Source organism: Lithobates pipiens, unplaced genomic scaffold (assembly GCF_037356315.1).
Source record: "Lithobates pipiens isolate NorthernLeopardFrog02 unplaced genomic scaffold, aLitPip1_a1.2 Scaffold_18, whole genome shotgun sequence".
Taxonomy (NCBI): Eukaryota; Metazoa; Chordata; class Amphibia; order Anura; family Ranidae; genus Lithobates; species Lithobates pipiens.
In genome coordinates, this window is record NW_027507758.1 from 581,310,530 (window position 1) to 581,334,199 (window position 23,670).

General features: G+C 43.9%; 1 protein-coding gene across 4 annotated transcripts in view; it reads right to left on the minus strand.

The window, feature by feature from the left end:
- MAPRE3 (microtubule associated protein RP/EB family member 3) overlaps nt 1-23,670 on the minus strand; it is a 170,416-nt gene that overhangs the window by 83,298 nt on the left and 63,448 nt on the right. For 3 of the 4 annotated variants that reach the window (XM_077489103.1, XM_077489105.1, XM_077489104.1), the window contains exon 2: nt 16,641-16,684. The gene's annotated coding sequence lies outside the window, so the exon portion shown is untranslated. Of the gene's footprint in view, nt 1-7,624; nt 7,644-16,640; nt 16,685-23,670 lie in introns of those variants that run through there. The other variant, XM_077489102.1, reaches the window with a different exon arrangement.

Here is a 23,670-nt window from a genome sequence, read left to right on the forward strand (position 1 = left end):
GTGCAGCAGAATTTTTTTGTAACCATGGCCAGATCTGTGCCTTGCCACAATTCTGTCTCTGAGCTCTTCAGGCAGTTCCTTTGACCTCATGATTCTAATTTGCTCTGACATGCACTGTGAGCTGTAAGGTCTTATATACACAGGTATGTGGCTTTCCTAATCAAGTCCAATTAGTATAATCAAACACAGCTGGACTCAAATGAAGGTATAGAACCATCTCATGGATGATCAGAAGAAATGGACAGCACCTGAATTAAATATATGTGTCACAGCAAAGGGTCTGAATACTTAGGAGCATGTGATATTTCAGTTTTTCTTTTTAATAAAAATGTCAACAATTCTGTGTTTTTCTGCCAATATGGGGTGCTGTGTGTACATTAATGAGGAAAAAAAAAGGGGTTAAAACTGCTCTTTTTAGATTGTAGACTTGCTCAAGGCTGGAATGGGCTACAAGACCATCAGCAAGAAGCTTGGTGAGAAGGAGACAACTGTTGGAGTGATTATTTGCAAATGAGATGAGACCAAAATTGAGCTCTTTGGCATTAACTCAACTCACCGTTTTTGGAGGAAGAAAAATGCTGACTATGACCTTATATCACTACAAGCATGGAGGTGGAAAAATCATGCTTTTTGGCTGTTTCTCTGCTAAAGTTACAGGCTGACTTTGCCGCATTGAGGGGCCAATGGACAGGGCCATGTATTGTAAAATCTTGGATGAGAACCTTCTTCCCTAAGCCAGAACACTGAAGATGAGTCAAGGAAGGGTCTTCCAGCATGACAATGACCCAAAACATACCACTAAGGCAACAAAGGAGTTGCTCAAGGAGAAACACATTAAGGTCATGGAGTGGCCGAGCCAGTCTCCAGACCTTAATCCTATAGAAAATCTATGGAGGGAGCTGAAACTTTGAGTTGCCAAGTCACAGCCAAGAAACATTAAGGATTTAGAGAACATCTGTACAGCAAAGTGGACCAAAATCCTCCTGAGATGTGTGCAAACCTGGTCACCAACTTCAAGAAATGTCTTACCTCTGTGCTTGCCAACTAGGGTTTCTCCACAGAGTACTAAGTCATGTTTTGCTTGGGGATCAAATACTTATTTTACTCACTGAACTGCAACTACCTTTATATAACATTTGCATCATGTGTTTTTTTCTGGATTTTTGGTTGATATTCTGTCTCTATCATTTAAACTACACCTATGACAAAAATGATAGACCCTTCATTAGTGAGCAAACTTACAAGATCTGCAGGGGATCCAATAATTATTTCCCCCACTGTATACATAATGTTGTCATGATTTTGGTGGTACCAAAAAGTCCATATTGTCTTAATTCTACACTTTTTTCTATACTTTGGGAAATACTTTGTTGTGATTTTCCCATAGTAGTATCTACAATTGGTCCTTTGCAACCAGTAAAAATCAGACCTCATCACATGCGCCTCACATTCCATCCCATCACGCAGATGCACCAAGTCTGCATAGAGATAAACATGAGAAATAATAAATGCATACAACGCCATCATGCCATACGTTTGGAAAAGGACCAGAATACATTAAAGCAAAATTTCCTTCTGCAGAATTCTAGAGCAGCAGCAAATCAGCCAATACAGCCAACTGCAATGGAGCAATGTGCCAGTCGTTTGCTGCATATAAAACGCCATCACAGGAAAGATTATGGACAGGCACAGAATATAGAAGCAAGACACTTAGACGGATGATGTGACACAGAAAATGACATTGCGCACAGGCGGTCCAAGCAAACGGACACGACACAAGAAGCATAGACATCAGATTTACAGCTAATGAGGAGAACCACCCGGAGATCTAAGAGGTCAAGAAAACCATCAACTTATAATCCTCAGCAGGAACAAAACAGATGTCTCCAAAGTCCTTCTGCTTTTTCCTGTAGACCTATAATTCAGTTCTATGACTAAAATGATCCATATATTCTTCAGCAAGTATATTACGACTACAAATCAGTCCAAGTGTCCCTGAACATAACAGCTCCCATACCAAGTCAATCCATTTGTTAAATCAGTGCAATAAAATATATGTATCATATTCTTGCTAAGGAGATTTATTTTAACGTGATTTTCAAGTACGTTTTTTTAAAATAACAAACATGTTACACTTAACTGCTCTGTGTAATGGTATTGCACAGAGTAGCCCCGATCCTCCTCTTCTGGGGTCCCCCACCTGCACTCTAAGCTACTCCTCTTCTCCATGTACCACCATAGGAAGCAACTTCCCATAACAAGCCGGAGCTGGTGGGGGACACGAGAAGAGGAGGATCGGGGCTGCTCTATGCAATACCACTGCACAGAGCAGGTGAGTATAACATGTTTGTTATTAAAAATAAATAAAAAATCTAGGTTTAAAAAAAAAACTAACATAGAGCACGAGCTATGCGTTTTTCAAAGTTAAAGTTATGCCTGAACTGCAGTTTGGTTTGGGTACAATTGTCTAAATTTAAACTTCAGCATCAGTCTGACTGGACTGTGAGATGTTCAGCCTGGCCACAGGGGGCACTGTCTCTTCTGGCAGGCATGGAACTATGGTCTGGTTAGGTGCTTAAGTTACTCTCTCTCGGAGCCCGCCCAGTGGGAGTTGCGCTCTCGCTGTGCTTTCTGGGAAAGGGTATTTAAGATGCGGACGTCACCTGGTTCGGGGGTTCCAGTCCAGAATGATGTACTGACTTCATGGTCCTTGTCCTCCTGACCAGCCCCCAGGAAGGCTATGGCCTGGGGTGCGGATCCACGCGATTTTGATGTCTCGGGGATGGCTAGCCCGAGGCAAGGAAACTAAAAGAGGATTCTGAGGTGGTTGGGTGCCGTCTCTGGGTTTGGGAGAGACCCAATGACTTCAAGCATTCCAGGGGAAGACTCTTCAGAAGACCACGTACAGGTTGGTTTCTTAGTAAGAGCCTGAAAGGGCTGAAGTACCCAAGAGAATCCGTGGATATCGCCAAGCTGGCTGAAAGATCCAGGTATCCTACGAGTGTTTTTCAAGTTTAGTTTCCCTACGTGTTCTACAACAACGTCTGTGGCAGAGACATATCTTGTATGTTCTACAACAACGTCTGTGGCAGAGACATATCTTGTATGTTCTACAACGTCTGTGGCAGAGACTTGTTCCTGAGTAAGTACCTTGTTGGCTGCTAGGCCTTGTGAGAGAGGGACTGTCCAACTTGAGTGAACATCCAGTTTGCGAATAGCTATTCTCTGGATGCAAAGTAAGCAAGTTCTTCAACATTTTGACTTTACACTAAGGGTACCTGAACTTCCTTTCCAACCCTCTGATCCCAATTTAAGAGACTGTTCATTGTCTACGTTTTGCAAATAAAATCCATTTAAGTGGATCTGTTGTCAGTCTTTTGAGTTACTGGGCCATTTACCACGGGACACCCCTAGACGTGAAACAAGGAGAACAGAAGGTAACGGTAAGCCCAAATCTAATCAGCAGCTCCTTCGGGGGTAGTGCTACATTTATATTTAACTTACTAATTTTATTTAATTTAGATTTCACTTTAACTTCTTGTCTTGAAGATGCAACAGAAAGTGAGAGGAAATCCCAAATTGATGGGAATTCCATTCTAAGCCCTTGTACACACGGTCGGAGATTCCGACGGAATGTGTCCTATCGGACCGTTTAGTCGGATATTCCCACTCTGTGTGGTCCCCATCGGACTGTTTCCGTCGGAATATCCGACGGAACAACTTTTCCAACTTGCCGGTAACATTTTCAGACAAAATGCTCCGATCGGACATACTCCGTTCATGTGTAGCCTACTCCGACAGACAAAGTGCCACGCATGCTCAGATCAAATTCCTAGACCAAAGCTATTGGATACTAGCCTGAACGTAGTCCCATCGTAACAAAATAACGTCATTATGTTATGTACAATCGGATTTTCCGACAACTTTGTCCGACCGTGTGTATGCAACAGTTTCGGACAAAATCCGTCGGACTAAATCCAATGGATTTGGTTGTCAGAATGTCCGACCGTGTGTACAAGGGCTTAGACGTCAAATTTTTTCCCCATTGGAATATTCTTCCTCACCGCTTGCTCTCAAGACAAATTTTCAGATTTCCCCTTACTTTTTGTTTTTAAGTGACAGCGGTCACCTGTACAAATAAAAGGGTGAATCTACCCGGAGGAGACCAAGGTAGTAGAAAAACGATCTGGGTAACCAAAACTCTAAGCAAGGTCTAAACTCTACCCTATAAATCTGGAAAAAATGTTTTTTCCTTACATACACTGTCAGTCAGTCTGGGTATGTATGAATAGGGAAATTACAACCTAAGCAAGCCAGTTGGGTGTTTCTCAATGGGTAAAGTAAAGCCCCCCAGGTCAAATTAGTCTGACAATTCCTGAGCAGGTAAAGTACCAAAACCTGGACATGCCAGTCACAGTGTATGTAGTAACACCCATACAAGTCTTTCCATGTGTTCCTGAAGTTGCTTACAACTCAATGACTAAACAAGTGCCATCGTTCTTCAGTGGGGACTTTACCAAAATCCAAACCAATCAGTTTAGATAGTCCTGAATATAAATCAGTCTAGGTGTTGGTTGTTAGTTATAATACAACCCCAAGTTCAAGGGAACCTAGTTGGTGTTACACAGTTGTTACTATACAGTTGTTATAATACATTTATTCTACCTGGGCAAGTGTGGTATCCCTAAATATCAAACAACCTTCTGACCAAGTAACTCCAGGTGCTCCTTATCAGCTATGGTATAAATGATTCCAGGTATTTCTAAACAGGTTCAGTACCTCTGCCAGAACAAATATGTCTGGGTGTTCCAAAACAGGTAATAGTACCACTACCAGAATTCACAGGAACAGGTTAATTCCCCTTTATTATCTAAAGCTAAGATAAAAATGCTCTACAGTAGGCACCTATTCTATGAATTTGTCATCAAAGCAGGCAGGTTCCTCACGCACTTCCTCCACACTACTTCCTTACAGGTTTCCATCCCTAGTACCAGAACAAGGCAGGCTGTTTTTCCCTGAACCGATATTGTAGCACTACTAGAATCATTTTCCAAATAGGTATAAAAAGCATTACCTAAGAGTGTCAACCTGGGTGTTCCCAAACAGCTATAGTACTACTACTACCAGAATAACCAAGTCTGGATGTTCCCAGATATAGTACCACTACCAGAACCAATCAGTCTGGCTATTTCTCAACAGATACAATACAGTTTCTTGGGGGGCCTGTTTGCCCAAAATCAATCTTTCTTGAACAACTGCAATTAGTGGTCAGGTCTTCTGTTGACTACAGCCAGCTTACGTAAGCTTGGGTTTTCGGAGCAGGTAACACTTATTTTTTCTGACCAAACCACCCAGGAGTTCTAAAAAAGGCTTCAAATACTGACAACTGACTAAGTCATTCTGGGGCTTCCTACACTGGTTAGGAAGAGTTCTACCACCATGTCATTCTGCGTTTTCTTCCTCTACCTGATAAAGTTAGTCTAGTGATTCCTAAACTTGTAATATACAGTCACTATAGGAGCTTTTGAACAATACTGATACCTTATTAAGCCAGTCTAGGTGTTCTTTAACATGAAAAGCACAGCTTTCTGCTGTCTGGGGCTGTGTAGGACACCAGAAACAAAACTGAAAATCCTGGAGCCACCATGGAACACATAGACTGTACAAGCCTGGAAGTGATGTCACACTTGGTGGGCCGCAGCGTGGGAAGCATGGCTAAATGTTTCAGAGCATAACTGATCCTTTTCCAAGCCTGTAGCTCCACATATGATTTTTAATAAAGTGTTCTGCAATAAACGTCACTTAGTTGGTGCCCTCTGCTATTTACTTTATACATTTTAGAGATTACAGATATCTTTGGATCTATGGTCTTTTTAAAGCACATGCATTATTATGTTGTAGTTTAGCTTTATCCCCATCTGCACCATTCTTGATAATTCCCTGAAGAAGTACAGGCATAGGCCGCTTTAAGTACACTCACTTTACGTACACTCGGGAGTACGGACATACCTGCGAGTGTACGTGAAGTACCTCGCAAGTACAGTAAACCCGCACAGCCGCAGTATGGCCTGGAAGAGCTGGAGCTGCCACCCAACGCTGTCACCAGAGAATAGGCCACAAGTGAAGAGGCAAAGTTCCTGCAAGTCAGCCCAGAGTTGCCCGCCAACCAGCCCAGTTACCCTCCAGTCAGCCAAGTTACCCGCCAGCCAGCCAAGTTACCCGCCAGCCAGCCCAGAGTTACTGCCTAAACATAAGTCGATTACTGTATAGTATTGTACAGTACTATAAACTTCACTCCCTGACCCCCCACCCCCCACTACAGCCCATGGCCCTCCACTATAGGTGCTGATCCCTCCACCACAGACCTTGGACCCCCAGAAGTAAAAAAAGGTATTGTTCCCCTTTAAGTACATTTTCGTTTAACATCCATGCTCTGGTCCCATTGTGTACTTAAAAGCGGGGTACGCCTGTAATGTACTGCTCACTAAGTCAGTCTGGGTGCTCCGAAACAAGTAAAGTACATCTCTCCCACCAAGTCATTCTGGGTGTTCCTGAACAAGAAAAGATTGCTCTCCCACCACGTTATCCAATAAGCTTCTAAATAGCCATCAAGACTAAAGGCCCATACACACGATCTGACTTTTTGACAACAGCGGTCCGACAGACGTGTTTTATCGGACAATTGGACCGAGTGTATGCTCCATCGGACAATTGTTTTCGGTTTTTCATCAGACAAATGTTCGCTGTGAATGCTCTCAAACTTTCCGGCAACAAATATCCAATGGAGGATAATCCGATCATGTGTACACAAGTCCATCAGACTAAAGTCCAAAGTACAAACACGCATACACAGAACCAATGCTAAAGATCAAAAAACAATAGCAGAAGTTGCCCAAAGGGTGGTGGTAAAGAGCTGAAAAAACACGTGATTTGGGGAATGTTGGCTGAAAAAGTTCTGCCGTGTGTATGCAGAACAAGTTCACGGCCAACACCCATTCAGACAAAAATCCTCGCAAAAGTCCGATCATGTGTTAATACCCAATCAAGCCAGTCCAAGTTTATCTCAGCAAGTTACATGAACAAGTCAACCCAGGTCTTCCTGGACTATTAAAGAATAGCTCCCTAACTAAGTTGTTCTGTGAGTTCCTCACTAGTTATGCGGACAAGTCAGTCCAGGTGTTTCTGAATAGGTAAGTTACAGTTCTCTCACCAAGTCAGTCTGAATGTTCCTTAACTAGCTACCTGGCCAAGTCAGAGCCGGAGTTCTTGAAAATCTAAAATACAACTTTTTGAAAAGGTCATTCCTTAACAGGCACCTAATATTGACTCCTGATGAAATCAGTCTGGGGTTCCCAAACAAGTATACCATAGGTACCTGAACAAGTCAATCCAGGCATTCCTGAGCCTATTACAATAGGTGTCCCCAAACAAATACAATCCAGTTCTCTGACCACCTTACTCTGGGTGTTCTGGAACACACAGCAAACACAAGAGACCTGCACATGGTCTGCTCCTTCTAAACACAAAGCTAATACGGGAGTTCCACACAAATCAGCTGGCTATGGCTGAACACGAGCAGGTAACACAGGTTCATGCAGGGCAGCTGGTTCTGAACATAGTGCACCTGACTGGTGATCCAGAAGATTTCCTCCACTTTGGGAATGTATGGCTGGAAGAAGATGAAGAATGGGTGCTCATGATGATACCTGATTGATGACCTCCAAGCTGAGTTCTGGCACCACCCAGAGGACTCTATGGAGTTAAAAAAACAATAATGACCTACAGAACTGCAATTATTGTCTACATTGCACGTGTTACAGCTGCTGATCTTTTCTATGTTACCATTCAAGAATGGTTTAAGGCATGACTATTTCAAAACCTTCTGGCCAGAATAATGAATAAAAGCTTTATTTAAAGTGGTTGTAAAACCCTTACATATACCCAGTGAAGGGACTGGCCTCAGGTGATACACAGAGATGAAACAAATTCCCCTATAAAAGTTGTACCTGTTTATGTGCAGTCTTCTCTTCTTCACATGCTTTCAATGTGCTGAATTTATAACGCTTGTCTGAGAGTTCAGAAAAAAGGGGGTGGAGAGATGAAGTTATGCTCAGTGCGGAGAGCACTGAGAGCTGATTGGAGGGAAGAGACACACCCCCTTCACGCAGCACACAGGAACAGACACAAGGCTGTCAATCTGCTGGAGGTCCCTACCCTGTCACCATTTTTCTAGTGGTGTCAGGAAAACCTGTCAGAAGTGATTCATGCTGATAGCAGAGGAACAAAGCAGCAGACAGAGATGAACGTTAGTGCTCTGGATTGAGGCAAGTACACACTATAGAGGGATATACTTTGTTCATATTTCATATCTGAGGTTTACAACCACTTTAAAGCATAACTCCACTTGTCCAGCAAAAAAAAACATTCCCCTCTGGGTGATCTATGTACATTGCAAGGATTATAACAACCTTTGTTGCAGATTCCTACCTTTTGTTATTCTGAAGAAATCCCTGTGTGTTTGTCTGTGTCTCTGATCTGAGTGAGTCTAATGGGAGTGGTTTCATAATTATCAGTCAGCTGTGGCAGCTAAAGAGTACCAATGAGGAAATCTGCTGGGTCTGCATCCCTTTAGACGTGTTCCTATTGGGAGTATCTCATCAAAAATGAAATTTTTGTTGCAGGGGATGCCTGAAATCTGACTTATAGGCAGACTTCTGGGAAAATTGGTGAGCCAATCACACAAGCCGGAAATTATGTTTCTGGGGAGTGGTCAATACACAGAACAACTCCAGGTAGCCATATTGAATTGCATTTCACAGAAAATTACAGCGGCTTCAGATTGAAAAGGAAAGGTCATTTTTAATAACATTCAATTACAATAGGACTTGTGTCACAATTGTATACGCTATATTATTTTTTCTTTATTTGCTATTTTTTTTCCCCATGAAAGTGGATTTACCCTTTAACCGCTTCCCGGCCGCCTCACGCTGATATACTGCGGCGGAAGGACATGTACAGGCAGATTAACGTGCCTGTATGTTGCCCTTTAAGAGGCGGCTCACACACGCGCACATCGGGAGCTCAGTTAGGAAGAACAGGGAGATGCTAATGTAAACAAGCATCTCCCAGTTCTGCCAAATGACACTGTCACTGATCAGCTCTCCCTGTAATCGGGAGTGCTGATCAGTGATGTGTCACACACAGCCCCCCCCACAGTTAGAATCACTCCCTAGGACAAACTTAACCCCTACAGTGCCACCTAGTGGTTAAACCCTTCACTGCCAGTTAAATTTTTACAGTAATCAATGCAATTTTTTAGCATTGATCACTTTATTAATGCCAATGGTCCCAAAAATGTGTCAAAATTGTCCGATGTGTCCGCCATAATGTCGCAGTCATGATAAAAATCACAGATCGCCGCCATTACTAGTTAAAAAAATTTATCAATAAAAATGCCACAAAACTATCCCCTTACTTTGTGCAAACCAATCAATAAACTCTTATTGGGATCTTTTTTTTACCAAAAATATATAGAATACGTATCGGCCTAAACTGAGGAAAAAAAAACATTTTAAAATATATTTTGGGGATATTTATTATAGCAAAAAGTAAAAAATATTGCTTTTTTTTAAATTGTTGCTTTTTTTGTTTATAGCGCAAAAAATATAAGACACAGAGGTGATCAAATACCACCAAAATAAAGCTCTATTTGTGGGAAAAAAAAGGACATCAATTTTGTTTGGGAGCCACGTCGCATGACCACAATTGTCAGTTAAAGCGATACAGTGCCGAATCGAAAAAAGTGCTCTGGTCAGAAAGGGGGTAAATTAGAGCTGGGCGATTAAAAAAAAAAAAAAAAAATCTGCTGCAGGCAGGAGTTTTAGGCAAGGCCGCGGCTTCGGCCTAGTCCGCGGCGTCCGGCCCCTGGTGAAAAAAAAAATCTAAAAAGATCAATTTGCTGAAATTTTGAATCAATTTGACCTCTCAACTCGATTCAAGATTTAAATTGATTTTTTCCCCAGCCCTAGGGTAAATCCTTCCGGGGCTGAAGTGGTTAATAGCTGTGAAACGCAAGACTCCAGTGGGTGCATAAGGATGTCCTCTTGCCGACTTCTAACTCCAGGCTTACCTACGAGTGTGGGTGTACCAAGATGGCCGCAAGGCAAAGTCAATTAGGCTGTGCACCGCACATGCGCAGTAGGCCGGGTAGCATCTTTGTGATGGGTAGCGGCTATCTGATAGAACACAGGCATTTAGGAATCAATGCAGCAGTACTATTCTACTGGGAGAGAGATCAATGTGTCTATGTGAGTTTTGGCAGATCAACGGTTATTTTTCTATATATGCAATGGTGTTGATTTACAAAAACTGGATGCAAGCTGTGCATGGTAGCCAATCGACTTCCAACTTCAGCTTGTTCCAATAAACTTTGACAAGAAAAATAAAAAATTAAAATGGAAGCTGATTGGTTTCTATGCAGAGCTGCACCAGATTTTGTACTCTTCAGTTTTAGTAAATCAACCCGACTGTGTTTAAAGTGGAGTTCCGCCAAATTTTTTTTTTTTAAGTCAGCAGCTACAAATACAAAATTTTACCAAATACCAAACCAAATACTAATTTTAATACTTAAAATATGGACACTTACCTATCCAGGATGCCCGCGATGTTGGCACCCGAAGCCAATCTGTTCCTCGGCTCCCGGGTGGACGCACCACCACCATCTTTGGTAAGGGAATCAGGAAGTAAAGCCTTGCGGCCTGGTTCCCTACTGTGCGTGCGTGAGTCGAGCTGCGCGATCCCTGCTGTCTTCTGGGATCTGTGTGTCTCCCAGAAGACAGCGGCGGGGGGTGCAGGAGGCACTGGATATGGCATAGATATCTGCGGATACTGTGTCTATCTATGCCCGGAAGTGGGAGCAAATACCTGGATTATACAGGTATCTGCTCCCCCCTCCCCCCGAAACGTGCCAAATGTGACACCGGAGGGGGGTAGGAATCCGAAAAGCGGAATTTCCATTTTGGGTGGAACTCCGCTTTAACCTCTTGCCGAACTGCCTCACGTATATATACTGCGGAGCGGTGGCTCTTCTGATCAAAATCACGTAAAGGGATGTGATTTTGCGCTTCTGGGTCTGTAGCATTCAGACGCACTGTCATCGACCAGCTTCCACTGTGATTATACACAGCAGGAGCCAATCTGCAGGTCTGGCAGACCCGATTTCTGCCGGGACCCGCCAATCTCTCCCAAGAGAGGCAGAACTGCGGTCTACCTATATAAACAAGACAGAGAAAAAAAATCTCCCCTAGGCTCAAAGAACCCCGCAAAGGTCAGGAATAATAGTATTAAATATATTGTATTTATTAGTATCAAAAAAAGTATTGAAAAGAAATTAACAGTATAAAACATACATACAAAAGACATGAAAAATGTGGTCTGTGACCACAAGGCAAAAAAAAAAAAAAAACACTAAATGGGAGTACAAATATTTTATGTAAACCAATCGCCTATATAAACAAGGCAGACCACCATTCTGTGAAAAGAGAAGACAGAGATCCTGTGTTTCTGCAAAGCAGGAACGCGGATCTCTGTTTTCTCACCGTTAAAGCACTTCCCCCACACAGTTAGAAAGCACTCCCTAGGGACACATTTAAGCCTTTGATTGCCCATGATGTTAACCCCTTCCTTGCCATTGCCATTAGTACAATGACAGTGCATATTTTTTAGCACTGATCACTGTATTAGTGTCACTGATCTCCAAAAAAGTGTCCGATTTATCCGCCGCAATTTCGCAGTCTTGCTATAAGTCGCTGATCACCGCCATTACTAGTAAAAATTAATTCATTAAATAAAAATTCCATAAAAATATCCCATAGTTTGTAGATGCTATAACTTTTGCGCATACCAATCAATTTACGCTTATTAGGATTTTTTTTTTTTTACCAAAAACAAGTAGCAGAATACATACTGGCCTAAATTGATGAAGAAATCTGACTTTTTTTTACATTTTGTTACATCATTGGATGTGTTTTATAGGAGAAAGTAAAATATATTGAGTTTTTTTTCAAAAATGTTGTTGGACTAGATGCCCATTTTTCAGAAACATGAAAAATGTAACGCGAGAGATCCATATACTAAGTCACTATATGAAGCTACGGAGAAGGAGAGGAGTCGTGACCTGAATCGTACAGAGCAGTGAAAGAGGTGTTCTAAGAATCTAGAAGCTTCCAAGAATGGATATGACATCAGCAATTACCACCCTAGGTGGAAATCATTGTAGCAGATGTCCATACATTGCAAAAATCTGCTCTATGAAAAGACTACTATGCCTGCAATGAAAAACATACATGGTAGACTTAGAGCATTATCTTCATTTTATATACAATCTTTTTGTCACGGTACATTTGGACACAAACAGTGGGGCAGATAACAACATTCCATCTGGGAGAAAGCCAAGATTGGCCATAAAAAGGAAATTGTTGCATTTCTATACATGTAGAGGTAAATACGCTACGAGTGTCCTAAACCTAACTCATAACTCCATGCCTTAAATTACCTCCTAAACCTAACAATTAAAAGTAGAAAAATGTGGAAAGTGCCATGATTGGCGTAATCAGAGTCAAACATCACCTGCTGACCATCAACTGTCCGACCTCACTCACTGTCTCCAAGCTTCTAAATGAGAGGTCAGGCAGTCGATGGGCAGCAACTGTTGGACTTCAGGTAACTTCTGGTTGCCCCTCTCTGAACTTTCTAAATAAAGTGTCAAACTCTGGTAAAGGTCCTAAAGATAAATATTTAGAAAATATAAAAAAGCAATCTTGAAAGCTGGCCGAACATGAAGCTCAGCCCTTCCTCCTCTGAGCTGGCCGCTCAGCTGTCGGCTAATTGCCAGCTCCTATCTCTCCACAGTTACTCAGCTGTTGATATCCTGCTCGTCAGTCCTGCCTACTTAAGCCGTCCAGTCCAGAGGATCTCTGCCTTGGTCAACATCACAGAAACTATCTCCTGCGATCCTGATCCTTGCTTTTCTGACATCCCTTCTGGCTCCAGATCCTACTTGCTGTTCCACTACATCCCTGACTTCTGGCTTGGCTGACTCTCCGTTCCGGCTACTGAACTTTGGCTATGTTTTGACTACGTTTGTTCTTTTTACTTTTATTATCAAACAAGTGTGATTTAACTGTACTTCCGTCTTGGCCTGATTTCATGGTTTCTGACAAGCAATTATTAGGCAACTTCAACCGTTTCAGTGGTAATACAAAAAAAATTATTGAAAGAACTAAAATAACCTACTACTAAAGAAATGATTGACCTGCAAACACTCAGTTCTATGGAATAAAAGAGGATTTTATACATTGAAAGGAAGATTCAAATTACATAGAAAGAATACATGAATACTATCTAGTAATCTGATAGAAAACAATCAGATCTTCCACCATGTTTAAATGCAATTTCTTCAACTCAGATTCCCACAAATCAACCAAGAAAAGGTGGACTATTCATTTAATTATTTTCACTGGCAAATAGAATCTATAAGGAGATCCCATTGCAACATGTATGGAAATATAGAGTTCAACCCCAAGCCGAAAAAAATTCACAAATTAATCTGATGGGTTATTTTTTGCCAAATGTTCCAAGTCAAATTATTGGAGCAAAATGTCATTCAGGGGAATGCAATAAAGTAATAATTTCACCTTTCTGGTGGTATAGCTTCTTTAACACAGCCTTCACTTCATTAATGAATAGCATTGCACCAGTTTTAGTACCAGTACCGTCACATGTGCCACATTCAGGTAGCTCTTACTAACACCACTTTTAGAATCTGTCACCATGGCTGTGATGGTTTCTCAAAGAACTACCAGCAGTAGTAATCAGGAGAAATCTTCCTGCGTAGAAGTGCAAATAAGTAATATGTAGATATCCACTCACCAGATGTTCTAGATCCTACTACCATACAGCAGAAAGGATCATAAGGATCATAAAACGGACACCTCGTATTGTGATACAGTAGGGTATTTTATTAAAAGCCTCAATGGCTACAAATGCAAGTAAAATAATAAAACTATGTATCCTCCTTTGCGAACCACCACAAATGACAGACGCGATGAAAGCGACGAGACGCACAGTAGAGTGTGTTCCACCAGGTCATGACATAGCCCAACGTGTGTTCCATTCTTATGCGTTTCTTCATCTAACGTGACGTCATCAGAAGCTTCTGATGACATCTCGTTAGATGACAAAACGCGTCATCCAAGGGTCATTTAAAGACCCTTGGATGACGCGGGAGACCCCACAAGCACTTATGATCCTTTCTGCCATATGGTAGTACAACATCTGGTGAGTGGATATCTACATATTACTTGTTTGCACCATCCATGCAGGAAGATTTCTCTTCACTTGAATCATCCAGGATCTTGTTTGGAACTTTGTTTTTCATACTTTTTCACAATAAATGTTTCACGGTTTCGTTTTTTAGTAGTTACCATTCACATCAAATGTTTCCTAGTCACGTGGTTTACATTTATTTATGATTATCCTTTCCATTTCTAATACATATATTTAATAACTTTTGGAGATTGGCAAGCACTGTTTGCACAATAGGCTGTGCACATTTACATACAATTTATTGGATTTGAATGGCAGCTGCTGCCATATTATTTGTATGGTTTAAATTGGTTCTCTGGTGGGGGTGGTTTGATTTACATGGCAGTAATTAAGACCAACTATAAATTGGAGTACAGAGAGGTGGTATGTGAATGTGACAGCTTCCTACAAAAGGCTAGTGGTTGCCGGGATGCTGGAGGCTGCCAGCTTCCTAGCACCTGATGACTTATCTCCAGCTCTGTTCAGCTGTATCTAGGAGATTCTTTGGCCTACAGCTGAAAGTAAACAAAGGGGCAGGGTGCTTTCTAACATCCTTGCCCAAACATGGCAATGGCTATACCCGAGTAATGATAGGAATCGCCCAACTGGCAGCCAAATGGGGCCAGGGATACGTACTTTGTTGCTAGGGCACTGCACAGCCGACGGCATCATAGAAACCAAGTGCACAGTGCTTTGGAGATGAATCTGTGCTGAGTATCCATGGTATAGATACTCCTACCTCAGTGCCACCCCCACTACGCCTCTGATAAATACATGTAACTGTCTCAATCTGACAGGATGCAGTCACTGTTTGCCCCGTTCTACAAAAGTTGATTTTAAGGCCTCAGGCACACTGGGGCTCTTCTAAATGCTTTTCTCCTGGCAGGGGAAAAGCAGCTGCAAAAACGCTCCTAAGCTTGATGTTTTCAAGCACGTTTTGGAATGTTTAGGCATGTCAAACACTTGGGCGTTTATGCATTTCATTGGCCAGAATATTAACAAATTCTGGCCACTGAAATGAAATAGCAAAATGCTCAAGAGCTAAAAGCGTCTAACACTAATGTGCATTTAGACGTATTTACCCGCATTTAGGCGTGTCAACCTTTTTGTTATAATCAAAAGCTCCTCTCCTGAATGCATAAGTGATGGGGGTTCTTTCTACCTGTAAACTCTTCTGCCTCTAAACTTCTGAAATTTTCTATAGTTTGCATGGACACATTGGGGTTGATTTACTAAAGGCAAATAGACTCTGCAATTGCAGTTGCTCCAGAGCTTAATAAATGAGGTAAGGATTCCCTATGAAAAGAATACCCAATCACATGCAAGGAAAATAAAAAATAAATGAAAAAAAACAGCATTTTTGCTTGCACGTGATTGGATGATGGAAGTCAGCAGAGCTTCTGCCCATTTACTAAGCTCTGGAGCAAGTGCTCTTGCAGTGTGCAAAGTGCACAGTCTATTTGCCTTTAGTAAATCTACCACATAGGCAAACATGGAAGGGATGTCGCCGCAATGTCGCAGTCACGCTAAAAAAAAAATCGCAGATCGATAATAATCGATAAATAATATATAAAAAAAAAAACTTGTCCCTAAATCTATCCCGTAGTTTGTAGATGCAATAACTTTTGCGCAAACCAATCAATATACGCCTATTGCAATTTTTTTTTACCAAAAATATGTAGCAGATTATATATTGGCCTCAACTGATGAATCCTTTTTTTTTTTTTGGACATGTATTATAGCTTAAAGTAAAAAAAAAAAAAAAAATAAAAAGATTTTTTCTTAAATTGTTGTTCTTTTTTTGTTTGTAGCGAAAAAAATAAAAACCGCAGAGGTGTTCAAATACCACCAAAAGAAAGCTCGATTCGTGGGTAAAAAAGGGATGTCAATTTTGTTTGGATACACCATTGCACAATTGTGCGAATTTTCAGTTAAAGCGATGCAGTGCCGTATCGCTAAAATATGGCCTGGTCATTTAGGGTGCAAATCCTTCCAGGGCTGAAGTGGTTAAGGGGGGCAATAAAAGTTACTTTTTGAGTAAAAAATACATATAGTACTTGAATAAAATATATTTTTTAAACCAGAGTTTAGTGTCACTTTAAACTTTATGAATGAAGTGGTTGTGTATACTGTTTAATCAGCTTATGGTTACATAGCGAATTACAATTTAGCTTTAGACGCAGAAAATACGGAAGCACCCCATGAAATGGTAAAGTACAAAGAACACCATTACCACCAATAAAAACAAAACATGTATATATAATAAAGAGGCTTACATTTCTGCATATAGAGGCTTCTAGTCACCAGACAGCAGAAATTCCTGCAGAGGAAACACAAATCATTGCAATTAGACACACCAACATATACCGACAATATAACAAATCCAATATATGAATACATATATATATATATATATATATATATATATAGGCAAATAAACAAAAGGCATATGGATGTCCACCGCTGTATGGTCTTGGCCACTATGCTGCAGCTCAGTTTCAGGGTCTTGGCAATCTTCTTATAGCCTAGGCCAGTGATGGTGAACCTTGGCACTCCAGATGTTTTGGAACTACATTTCCCATGATGCTCCGGCACTCTGCAGTGATGTTGAGCATCATGGGAAATGTAGTTCCAAAACATCTGGGGTGCCCTGGTTCGCCATCACTGGCCTAGGCCATCTTTATGTAGAGCAACAATTCTTTTTTTCAGATCCTCAGAGAGTTCTTTGCCATGAGGTGTCATGTTGAACTTCCAGTGACCAGTATGAGAGAGTGAGAGCGATAACACCAAATTTAACACACCTGCTCCCCATTCACACCTGAGACCTTGTAATACTAACAAGTCACATGACACCGGGGAGGGAAAATGGCTAATTGGGCCCAATTTGGACATTTTTACTTAGGGGTGTACTCACTTTTGTTGCCAGCGGTTTAGACGTTAATGGTTGAGTGTTGAGTTATTTTGAGGGGACTGTAAATTTACACTGTTATACAAGCTGTACACTCACTACTTTACATTGTAGCAAAGTGTCATTTCTTCAGTGTTGTCACATGAAAAGATAGAATAACATATTCACAAAAATGTAAGGGGTGTACTCACTTTTGTAAGACACTGTGTATGTTTGCACTAGATTTGAAATTGGATTATTGTAATAGAATGTGCAATAAATTATAATTTTACACGATTTGTATCTCATTAAGTGACCTGCCTCATTTAAAGTCCAATGACCGCTGTCCAATGTTTGTCTGAAAAACAACGTACTTCTCTTTTCAAGTCCAGGCTGTTTATAAACAGCCTTTAGACGGTAAGTGGTTAACCTACCAGCATGCCTTTGAAATGTGTAAGGAAACCCATGCAAACTCCATGCATACTGTCCTTTCTGACCCTCAACCCCCAGTTCTGCAAGGCATAAGTGCTCATCACTAAGACGTGTCATAGGGCCGGTTAATGCCAATGGCAACCCATGAAAATGTATAATTGTATACGCAGGTATAAACGTACTCCGTATCGGAAGTCTTCATTGGTTACACACAAACGCTGTTAATGGGTAGCGCTATATATATCCTAATCTGACATTTGGGCCCAACACTTCACGTGCCGCACTTGGCTCAGCGATCGCTTTACAGGCAAAATTTCTACCCAGGGCACGGAATAACTGTGGAGGGGGGTGAGGGGGTGATATTCACTAAACTCATAGAGCCTCATAAGATTCTTTCATGTCAGCAGATATTACCATAAAGCATCCCAGGAGGGACAATTACAGTGAACGTTACAAGCCACCAGCTTCCTGCCATCACAACAAAGAAGCAGCGAAGGGCGAGACTGAGGCTTTGAAGTGGGAGCTTTGTGAGTCCAGAGCCCCCTGATCAGCCTTGAGAGAGGCCCCTCTGTCCTGTGTACCCACAGGGGGGGGGGGGGCACTGCCATAGACTGCCTTGAAAGGGATTTGACTCTGAGAGTTTATGTCATTTTCAAGGTTTATTAACATTCTTTATATTTAAAGCTGGACTTTAGGATTAAAAAAAATTCCCTTCTCAGTAAATCACCCGAAGAGTTAAAGTGGAACTAAACCTTCACATCTTTTACAGCCAAGGAAGCTGCCATTTTAGCCTCTGTTTGATCTGCAGGTGCCATAGTGCTGCATATGCGACCAGTTCTGACACCAACCATTTGAAGACTTAAAGCGGAGTTCCAGTAATTTTTCTGTTAATTAAAAATCAGCAGCCACAAAAAAAGTGTAGCTGCCGACTTTTATTAAACAGCCAATCACCTGTCCCACGATCCAGCAGTGCACTCACTCCAGCCGTGTTCTTCCCATCTCCTCCCTCGGCGGCACCGGTATCTTCACTATAGGCACCCAGCTATGAAAGCTTGCGGCTTAACAGCCGGGTATACATTGTGCATGCACAAGTGGCGCTGTGCTCTGTAACTGAATGCAGCACCTAGCATTGCCAGGAATGCAGCACCCCTATTGCCATGAATGCAGCACCCCCATTGCCATGAATGCAGCACCCACCATTGCCAGAAATGCAGCACCCACCATTGCCAGGAATACAGCACCCACCATTGCCATGAATGCAGCACCCACCATTGCCATGAATGCAGCACCCACCATTGCCATGAATGCAGCACCCACCATTGCCAGGAATGCAGCACCTAGCATTGCCAGGAATACAGCCCCCAGCATTGCCAGGAATGCAGCACCCCCCATTGCCATGAATGCAGCACCCCCATTGCCAGGAATGCAGCATCCACCATTGCCATGAATACAGCACCCAGCATTGCCAGGAATGCATCAGCCAGCACTGCCAGGAATACAGCGCCCAGCATTGCCAGGAATACAGCACCCAGCATTGCCAGGAATGCAGCACCTACCATTGCCAGGAATGTATCACCCAGCACTGCCAGGAATACAGCACCCCCCATTGCCAGGAATGTATCACCCAGCACTGCCAGGAATACAGCACCCAGCATTGCCAGGAATACAGCACCCCCCATTGCCAGGAATGTATCACCCAGCACTGCCAGGAATACAGCACCCAGCATTGCCAGGAATACAGCACCCCCCATTGCCAGGAATGTATCACCCAGCACTGCCAGGAATACAGCACCCAGCATTGCCAGGAATACAGCACCCCCCATTGCCAGGAATGTATCACCCAGCACTGCCAGGAATACAGCACCCAGCATTGCCAGGAATACAGCACCCCCCATTGCCAGGAATGCAGCACCCCCATTGCCAGGAATGCAGCATCCACCATTGCCATGAATGCAGTACCTACCATTGCCAGGAATACAGCACCCAGCACTGCCAGGAATACAGCACCCCCCATTGCCAGGAATGCAGCACCCCCCATTGCCAGGAATGCAGCATCCACCATTGCCATGAATGCAGTACCTACCATTGCCAGGAATACAGCACCCAGCATTGCCAGGAATACAGTACCCAGCATTGCCAGGAATGCAGCACCCACCATTGCCAGGAATGTAGCACCTACCATTGCCAGGAATGCATCACCCAGCACTGCCAGGAATGCATCACCCAGCACTGCCAGGAATACAGCACCCAGCATTGCCAGGAATACAGCACCCAGCATTGCCAGGAATGCAGCACCTACCGTTGCCAGGAATGCATCACCCAGCACTGCCAGGAATACAGCACCCAGCATTGCCAGGAATACAGCACCCAGCATTGCCAGGAATGCAGCACCTACCATTGCCAGGAATGCATCACCCAGCACTGCCAGGAATACAGCGCCCAGCACTGCCAAGAATACAGCACCCAGCATTGCCAGGAATGCAGCACCCCCCATTGCCATGAATGCAGCACCCCTATTGCCAGGAATGCAGCACCCCCATTGCCAGGAATGCAGCAGCCACCATTGCCATGAATGCAGTACCTACCATTGCCAGGAATGCAGCACCCCCATTGCCAGGAATGCAGCAGCCACCATTGCCATGAATGCAGTACCTACCATTGCCAGGAATGCAGCACCTAGCATTGCCAGGAATACAGCACCCACCATTGCCATGAATGCAGTACCTACCATTGCCAGGAATGCAGCACCTACCATTGCCAGGAATGCAGCACCCAGCACTGCCAGGAATACAGCGCCCAGCACTGCCAGGAATACAGCACCCAGCATTGCCAGGAATGCAGCACCCATCATTGCCATGAATGCAGCACCCAGCATTCCCATGAATGCAGCACCCACCATTGCCAAGAATGCAGCACCAACCATTGCCACGAATGCAGCACCCAGCATTCCCATGAATGCAGCACTCACCATTGCCAGGAATGCAGCACCTCCCATTGCCAGGAATGCTGTACCTACCATTGCCAGGAATGCAGCACCCACCATTGCCATGAATGGAGCACCCAGCATTCCCATGAATGCAGCACTCACCATTGCCAGGAATGCAGCACCCAGCATTGCCATGAATGCAGCACCCCCATTGCCAGGGATGCAGCACCCAGCATTGCCATGAATGCAGCACCCCCATTGCCAGGATGCTGTACCTACCATTCCCATGAATGCAGCACCCACCATTGCCATAAATGCAGAACCTACTATTGCCAGGAATGCAGCACCCAGCACTGCCAAGAATACAGCACCCAGCACTGCCAGGAATACAGCACCCAGCACTGCCAGGAATGCAGCACCCCCTTTGCCAGGAATGCAGCACCCCCATTGCCAGGAATGCAGCACCCAGCATTCCCATGAATGCAGCACTCACCATTGCCAGAAATGCAGCACCCAGCATTGCCAGGAATACAGCAACCAGCACTGCCAGGAATACAGCACCCCCATTGCCATGAATGCAGCACCCCCATTGCCAGGAATGCAGCACCCACCATTGCCATGAATGCACCACCTACCATTGCCAGGAATGCAGCACCCACCATTGCCAGGAATGCAGCACCCAGCACTGCCAGGAATACAGCACCCACCATTGCCAGGAATGCAGCACCCCCATTGCCAGGAATGCTGTAGCTACCATTGCCAGGAATGCAGCACCTACCATTGCCAGGAATGCAGCACCCAGCACTGCCAGGAATACAGCACCCACCATTGCCAGGAATGCAGCACCCCCATTGCCAGGAATGCTGTAGCTACCATTGCCAGGAATGCAGCACCTACCATTGCCAGGAATGCAGCACCCAGCACTGCCAGGAATACAGCACCCACCATTGCCAGGAATGCAGCACCCCCATTGCCAGGAATGCTGTAGCTACCATTGCCAGGAATGCAGCACCCACCATTGCCACAAATGCAGCACCCCCATTGCCAGGAATGCAGCACCCACCATTGCCATGAATGCACCACCTACCATTGCCAGGAATGCAGCACCCACCATTGCCATGAATGCAGCACCTACCATTGCCAGGAATGCAGCACCCAGCACTGCCAGGAATACAGCACCCACCATTGCCAGGAATGCAGCAACCCCATTGCCAGGAATGCTGTAGCTACCATTGCCAGGAATGCAGCACCCACCATTGCCACAAATGCAGCACCCAGCATTCTCATGAATGCAGAACTCACCATTGCCAGGAATGCAGCACCCAGCATTGCCATGAATGCAGCACCCCCATTGCCAGGAATGCTGTACCTACCATTGCCACGAATGCAGCACCCACCATTGCCACGAATGCAGCACCCAGCATTCCCATGAATGCAGCATCCACCATTGCCAGGAATGCAGCACCCAGCATTGCCATGAATGCAGCACCCACCATTCCCATCAATGCAGCACCCACCATTCCCATCAATGCAGCACCCACCATTCCCATCAATGCAGCACCCAGCATTGCCATGAATGCAGTACCCAGCATTGCCAGGAATGCAGCACCTAGCATTGCCAGGAATGCAGACCCCCCATTGCCAGTAATGCAGGATCCATCATTTCCAGGAATGCAGAACCCCCATCGCCATGAATGCAGCACCCCCATTGCCATGAATGCAGACTCAGCATTGCCATCAGTGGGTGCCGGCCAATAGATTAGCGCTGACACCCTTCGATCGTATGGAACATACACAGGACAGGCCTCTGCCTATGTAAACAAAGCAGAGCTCTGTCCTGTCAGTGGGGAAGGAATGGATTTACTTCCCTAGTAAAAGCAGCACACTGTGTACACATAAACACTGTCTAGGCACACATTTAACCCTTTGATCACCCCTGTTTAATCCCTTCCCAGCCAGTGTCATTGTACAGTGACAGTGCATATTTAGTTGCACATATTTAAGTGTCAGAATATCCGCTGCAATATCACAGTCTGGATAAGTCGCTGAATGCCGCCATTACTAGTAAAAAATAAATTTAAAAAATCTCATAGTCTGTAGGTGCTATAAAGTTTGCTTTTACCAAAAATAAGTAGCAGGATACATATTGGCCTAAATTTATGAAGAAATTTGATTTGTTTAAATTCTTTTATTGGATATGTTTTACAGCATAAGGTAAAAAATATTGTTGTTTTTTTCCCCCAAAATTGTCAGTCTTTTTTTTTTGTAGTACAAAAAAAAACAATGCAGAGGTGATCAAATACCACCAAAAGAAAGCTCTATTTGTGGGGGAAAAAAGGGCATACATTTTATTTGGGTACAGCGTTGATCGCGCAATTGTCAGTTAAACCATCGCAATGTCGTTTTGCAAAAAATGGCCTGGTCATGAAGGGGGGTAAATCTTAAGGAGGTTACGTGGTTACTTGCCCCAGCAAGCTTCCACTACTTCCTGTGACCAGTCCCTCAAAGTCTCCTCTTTTCGGTGGCCTGGATGGTGGCCATTTAGATAGCGAGGTCCCACCCACCATGGCTGCTGTTAGAAATCACTGGGCCCCGTACCGCCCACCTGACCCGCTCTTCATCCTGAAGTGATCCCCCGTACCCTGCAGCAGCCGGCAGGAGGGAGAGGAGAAGAAGCCATCAGCCCTGCTGGAGGGGCACACAAGAGAGGCCCAGCTGCAAGGGGAAAAGATTATCTACAGGAGGGGTGATCTGTGTGATGAGGGGCATTTACTAGAACAGATCCCCTGTAGTTCCTCCCTGCAGTAGCTAAAAACTGGTGGGAGGGAGAGGAGATGAAGCTGCTACAGGGAGAGCCATTCAGGGGATTGCTTCCTGTAATCCCCCCTCCCCCCACTGCACCTGTCACTCCCTCCTGTCTATAATCCGATTCCTCCTGTTGCCTGGGCCCCCCCCCTCTGAACTGATGGGGCCTGCCCCCCCCCCCATAGGACAACCGCTGGTACCCCCTTATCAGCAGCCCAGCTGCCCACATCCTGGAACACCAGAGGCCAAAAGAGAG